At 41.9% G+C, this 6,454-nt stretch overlaps 1 pseudogene; it reads right to left on the bottom strand.

The window, feature by feature from the left end:
* Nucleotides 1-5,140: 5,140 nt before the first annotated feature.
* On the bottom strand, nucleotides 5,141-5,529 carry LOC112305099 (small ribosomal subunit protein eS24 pseudogene; annotated as a pseudogene).
* Between the last annotated feature and the right edge of the window lie 925 nt (nucleotides 5,530-6,454).

Genomic DNA, 6,454 nt, shown 5'->3' on the forward strand with positions numbered 1-6,454 from the left:
CATAAATTGCCCAATATGAAATGGGCAAATGTGTTGAGTCTTCAAAAAAAATTCACTGAAACCTGGAACACAGCCTCTCACAATAACACCAGCTGGTACTTTGATACATATGGGTTCCTAGAACACTAACCTAGAGGGAGTTAGTGTTGCAAGGGACATGCCCCCCAGAAGATAATTCTGTTTATTTTTAGGTCCCCCTTCATGTGCATACCATAAAATTATACACCATAAGTATGTATAATTTTTAATTGCCAATATGCAATATATCCCAGTAAAAATTTTTAAATAAATAAAAAATACCTTGATTGTTTTGACTGGAAAGAGACATGTAGACCTGGATGTCACCAGAAAGCATTAAGGAATTAAAATTGACTTTGAAAGCTAATAAAAATCCCTTCAAAAAACAGCCTGGTACCTGGCTGTAAACCTTGCTTACATAGTTCACAGCAGTCTCTCCTGGTAAGGAACAGAGGTTGCTTTCCTGGGAGGTGGCAAAGAAAGAACCTCAAAACATTTGGGAGACCTTAAACCTGAGGAATTCACTCATATCTATAGGTATTGCAGGCAGAGGCTGATGTCAACTATGTGGCTCGGCTTCTTAGCCTGGAGAGGCTAATTAAAGTTCAACCTGGAAATTCGTTACGAAATTTCAGCAAAGCAGACTTAAGAGAACCTATATATGATCAAGTCATATTCTCATTGTGTTTATGCAAATAATTGGGCTAAATTCATTGAAGCTAGACTTCTGAATTAAATAAATTAGTCTTAGTTTAGCGATCTTTGATTAAAATGAAGGTGATTCATAGAGGAAAAAAGATGTGTTTCAGAAAGAACTATAACACATGGTTATGGATATTAGATCTAGTTGTTAACTGTCTTTACAGTTTTAGAAACTAATGTTTCATTTTTCTCCCATCCTTTGACTTGAAATCACTGAAAAGTGAAACTGTTTTCTTTCCTAAGCCTTGCATTTTCAAATTGCAACTAAAGGGCATGATGCAAACTTGAGAAATTATCACAACGACTCTCGCTCACACAGTCTCAGTGACTGAGGCTATGTGAGCCACACAGGATTTACCTGAACCCCTGATGATGGCAGACCAGGAGAACCTATCGGATAGCCACTGCCTGCCTGCCTTCCAGCAAAGGCAGCTTTAATACTTACACCTAAAAGTCTTCTCAACAGACAGCCTTACAGACTCAGCAACTGGTTTATGTATCATTTGCTCGGATCCTTAGCCTTTTTTGTTTGTTTGTTTTTACAGACATACCTCTTATTAAATACCTGATTACTTGCTTACACAATACAGGCCTCACTTTGGCAGCCCATCCGTTTCACTGTCTCCTGAAATAAGGCTCAGCAATTTAACTAACGTCATTTATTCTCAGGACTAAATGTTTGGATCAAAGAAATAAGGAACAACCTACCAACTTAGCTTCTAGAATGTGAAACTTATTAATTAAAGTTTAAAAGAGGGACTAAAGGGACAAAAGTTTCCCACCCTGAAGCTGCCTCTTTGGAGATATGATTTTAAGACGTTTGTTAAGAAACAGGACTCAGCCCTGACTGGTATGGTTCAGTTGGTTGGCCGTCACCCCACAGAGCTAAATAAAGGTCACCAGTTCGTTACCTGGCCAGGGCACATGTATGGGTTGCAGTATTCAGTGCCCCGTTGGGGCACAAACAAGAGGCAACCAATCGTCGTTTCTCTCTCACATCGATTTTTCTCTCCTTCTCTTTCTCCCTCCCTTCCCCTCTCTCTAGAAATAAATAATAAATGAATAAACACACAAACAGGATTCAGAGGGAGACTTTGACCCTCCCTCATTTCCTGCCCCAAGAGAATCAGACAGAGAAATCTGCTTTAGGAAGAGGATCTTAGGATGCTCACCTTAGTCTAATTTGAATTAAGTATGGCAAACCAGAGGGCTTCAGGCAGGCACCTACCTGCCCACCTAGACACCCGCTGTATCCCATTGTTTCTGAGCTGCCTAGCAAGAATTTGCCCAGCCTTGCGTGTTCCCCTCTTCCTCACCTACCTGTAAACCTCCCATTCTCACTCCTGAAATCTGATATGCTGCCCTCCCTTTCTCCTTTGTCCAAAAATGCCTCATATACCCAATGTTGCCACTGTCTTTGGAATGTTCATGCTTATGTGAATTCCACATGCTCACATATTAAAACTTTGATTTTCTCCTGTTAAAAAAAAGTACCTCGACTGTACCAAAAAAAAAAAAAACACCCATTGGTGGAGCTACTTTTTCATTAAATTAAATTCAGCATCCCTTAAAGTTTTCTCATTAGGGAAATTGTCTTTTCTTCAATTAAATAACAACATTTAAGCATTTTGACATGATATAAGAACTAAGTTCCTAAATTGTATTAATTCTAAACACTCCATGGAGTTACCAGGGTAAGAAATTTTACTCTGGATTTGTTCTTATTTAACTTGAGTATGCAAAGTATTACTATGATGTATTACTATAATACGGTAATGCTTGGCTCTCTCAGGTGAAAAACAAAAGTATGCACAGTGAAATTCTTATGAGAACTGGAAAGGAGAAATCTTCAATACTCCCTACATTTGTCTGTTCCATTTTCTATTAATATGGCAATCTTTAAAAGTTGTGCATTACAAAATATCAACTCTGGCATTTGAATTAATAAATACAAAGAAAGGTGCCCTCCAATTTCCTACTAGTCTTTGGGACAAAGATCATTCAGAGTTCATCCTGAAAAGCATCTAAATTTAGATATTTGCTGCCGGAGCAAAACTTTCATGTACCAGTAATAGAAGCAAGCAGGCTTTCCAAAGTATGTTAGGCATGTGTTTGCAATACTGTCACAAGCAGGGTCAAGAGTATCTGGCCCTATGTGCTGGTGACCTGGGGCCTTGCTGTTTTATAGGCCAGTCACGGAGAGATCTGGGGCTAGGAGCAAAGGAGATTGCACAATAGTGAGTATGGGTGCTTTTTAAAATCACATTACTTAGGCAAGGGTTGGGGGTTTTTTTAACACTTTTTAAAATTTAAAAATGTATAGTTGTACAGTTTTTTTTTATGTCAAAAGCTTACTGAAAAAAACATAGATCTGAGGCAGGATAGTAAGAAGCTAGGAAAATTCCTTGGCAAATGGAATGGGAAAACTAAGACAAATAGCTGAAAACTGGCTGAACAATTTATAGCCAGATACAGAAGGTCAGCAGGGCAGAAAGCCCAGGTGCCTAACAAGGGGCAAAACCAATGCCGGGCCTAGCCCCCAGGGTGGCCTTTCCTCCCCTGGCATATTGCTGGTCACGAAGTTTAGAACCATGACCTCTTCCCCCTAGAGATAGCATCTAGACCTCAGTTGTATTTCAGCTCCAGGACCAGAAAAGCAGCACACCCAGGCAGGTGACACTAGGATGAGCTGCAACGACTAATGACCTCTGGCCCTGGTGCTGACCAGTCAGTAGAGACCACAACCCTGAAAGGGCACACCTGAAAAGGCGAAGAATATCCTACTGAGATCTTCCCCTAAGACTGCCCCTAAGTTCCCAGCCTTTAAAAACCCTGAAAACAAAGGACTCAGCATGCACTCTCCCTCCCCAAAGAATGCCTGTGCCTTTACCTTCCTTCTCTTCTTCCCCAAAAGGCATGCATCTCCTAAACTCTAAGGGTCCCCAAAACACTTGCAACCTGGGGAGCATTGGGCAGCAGCAGCTCCTCCGGGGCTAACCCCCTGAACCTGTTTCCAAGGCCCTCTTTTCTCTGACTTTCCAGTGAGCGACAGCAACCCTGCATTGGCCCACTTTTTTCCCATAACATTTCTAGAGAGCCAAAGCAGCCCAGCTTAGTCTCCTGTTGCTTCTTCTACCTTAAGTCCTTCCTTCTTTCACTATCCCCAGCTTTAATAAATGTACTCTCCAAATCACCTGATCTTGTGCTATGAAATGTTCCCTGCGTGAAGCCAATAACACACACACTACGGGCTGGCCCTGGGCAGACCCGCTAGGATCCGGTCTCCTTTCCAGTAACAGGAATACCTCAACCCCTAACTATTATCAGTTCCTTTGTGACCATAGGTAGTTGACAAGTTATTAATAAGAAAAAGAGCAAAGGGAATTAGGCACTGAGTTTAATAAACAGGGAGTGTAAGTCCTCTTGCTTAGCCAGGAAGCTATAGCATTTGCAGAGTAATTCACACACTCCAGGGGACTGCCACAGAAGTGACTTAATCCTAGAAGCACAGGAAATCTCCCCAGGAGTACTGTCTGCCCTCCTGGATTGTTGGGAGACACAGGGGGAGGTGCTTGGCCATAGAGGCCTGTCAGTCTAACTGGGGGGTGGACCTATCAAAAGCCCACAGGAGCTTGGGCAGTCGACTGGTTATTTTGAAGAAGTTCCTGGTTATAACCCCAGGGGAAGAAAGAAGTTCTCTATCTCTCTCTCCCACATTTGCCCCATTTGTTCACATGCTCTCTTGCTCAGGAGCATGCGACCCTGTGGGTCTAGCAGCCACATGGGCCCACAGCAGACTACATGGGCTCTAAAAGGACAAAGGTTTAATATGAAACAGAAACTCTGGGCACTGGCCTTTGTCTTGCCCTTGCTGAAGACACATTGAACCTTTTCCATAGCAGGGTGGAGGGAGATGGGAAATTGAAAACCCAGGGGCAGATTTCTACTGAACTAAAACTTGCCACATCACAGTCTCCCATGAGTGGGTCTTTGGAATGCTTTCTTCATCATCTCGTTGAAGAGCCTAATTTCCACCAATAACGCCTTGGTCAGGGAGGGAACCACGGTTCATGGTGGCCATTGTTGTGGCATCTTATCTCATTCTCAGTCTAGCTCTGGCTCTTTTTTATCTTATAGAAGCCCAGTGGGAAAGACAAAAGAAATCGGAGACCAGGACTCTAGCGAGTGTTCAGGAAAGGCTGGCTTTGTTTTCTAGGCTTCTAAATCCCTTATTTCTTCAGGCTTGTTTTTCAAATCTAGATAATAGAGATTATATGCTTTTTTTACTCTTCTTCCCTCCCTGGCCTCTCTTATTCATTTTTTAAAGTTCTTATTTTATTAATCCTCTGATGAAAAATCTGCTCAATCACCACAGAAAGTCACTGAAGAACCTTTACTCCCTCTGTGTCCAATCTCCAGCTCACTTTTCGCCAGTACCAACATTGGCCTCTGAAGTTTCCCGGACCTTTTTCGTTCTGTTTGTGTATTCATTTCTCTGTTTTCTTGAGGTCTTTTCTCATACAGTCCATGTCTTGCAAGTCTATGTTTAAGGTCATTTTTCTTTGCATAATCTAAGGAATCATAAATCATGCCAAAGCCAGTTGCTTTGCCACCACAAAATGGGTTCTGAATCCCAAATTCAGAGATGACATATGGTGTAGTCTAATATATTTTGGCTAGTGTTTCCCAAATTTCTGTGTTAGGTATTGTTGCTGTCTCAAGATGAAGGACGTCAATGATCATTTGTTTTCACTGAAGTAGTCTGTTGACCATGAACTTTCTGGTCTGGGCAGTTACTGTGTCATTCATGATGTTGGCTGATCTTCAAGTAGCCAGGGAGGAAAGAGCTGCCCCTCTCATTCTTAAATCATACAGAACATAGCCAGAATTGGTGGGGGAGGGAACAATAAAAAATAGTAATAATTTCGGTTTATATTGAGCACTTACTATATCCCTGGCATGATATATATATATATGTTTTTTACTTCATTTTCATAATTTTATGAGGTAGCTGTTTTTATCGGATGAGAAAATTTAGAAATATTAAGTAATTCACACAAGGATATATAGCTACTAAAAAAACAAAGCTAAATTTTGAACCTAGATTCTTCACCTGCCAAGCCCCACCGGAAACAATTAGATTCGAAGTCTTTATAGGGAGTCCAAGGACAGGACTATCAAAATGCTGAGCTGATGGAAGGGACTGAAAAACGGCATTGCACAACTAGGGTGTCCCTGGGCGATCGGTGTGTGGGAACTGCTCTGACATCTGCATTAGAACTTTTGGAAAGTTTCACTGTTCAAAATGGATGCTTCATGCAGAGCACCTGATGAGCACCATGTAACAGGCTAAAATGTTCGGCCTCTCTGACTCTATCTTGGACAAGCCTGCTTTGCTCCACGGCCTTCAGGTAACTAGCTTCTTGCACGTAGACACGCTAATCATCAGAGAAATTCTGCCTGTGGCTTGAGTTTTACAAAAACAGCCCCTTACCAGAAGGTATGTTGTGGAGATAAGGGAAGTATGTGTTGTTATCAAAGATTTGCAGGAACATTATGGTCAGACTCACATCAACTAGGGTCAACAGACTAAGAGCAGTCTTCCTCAGGCCCCTCTGGTGCCCAGATGTCTACGGTTTTGTCATCATCTCCTGCCCCTTCCGTTTCCCCCTTACCTTGACATAAAAGAAGCCTGAACTCTGTACTTTCTTAAGACGGATTTGAAGCGCTACTA

This window comes from Desmodus rotundus, unplaced genomic scaffold, assembly GCF_022682495.2.
Source record: "Desmodus rotundus isolate HL8 unplaced genomic scaffold, HLdesRot8A.1 manual_scaffold_160, whole genome shotgun sequence".
Taxonomy (NCBI): Eukaryota; Metazoa; Chordata; class Mammalia; order Chiroptera; family Phyllostomidae; genus Desmodus; species Desmodus rotundus.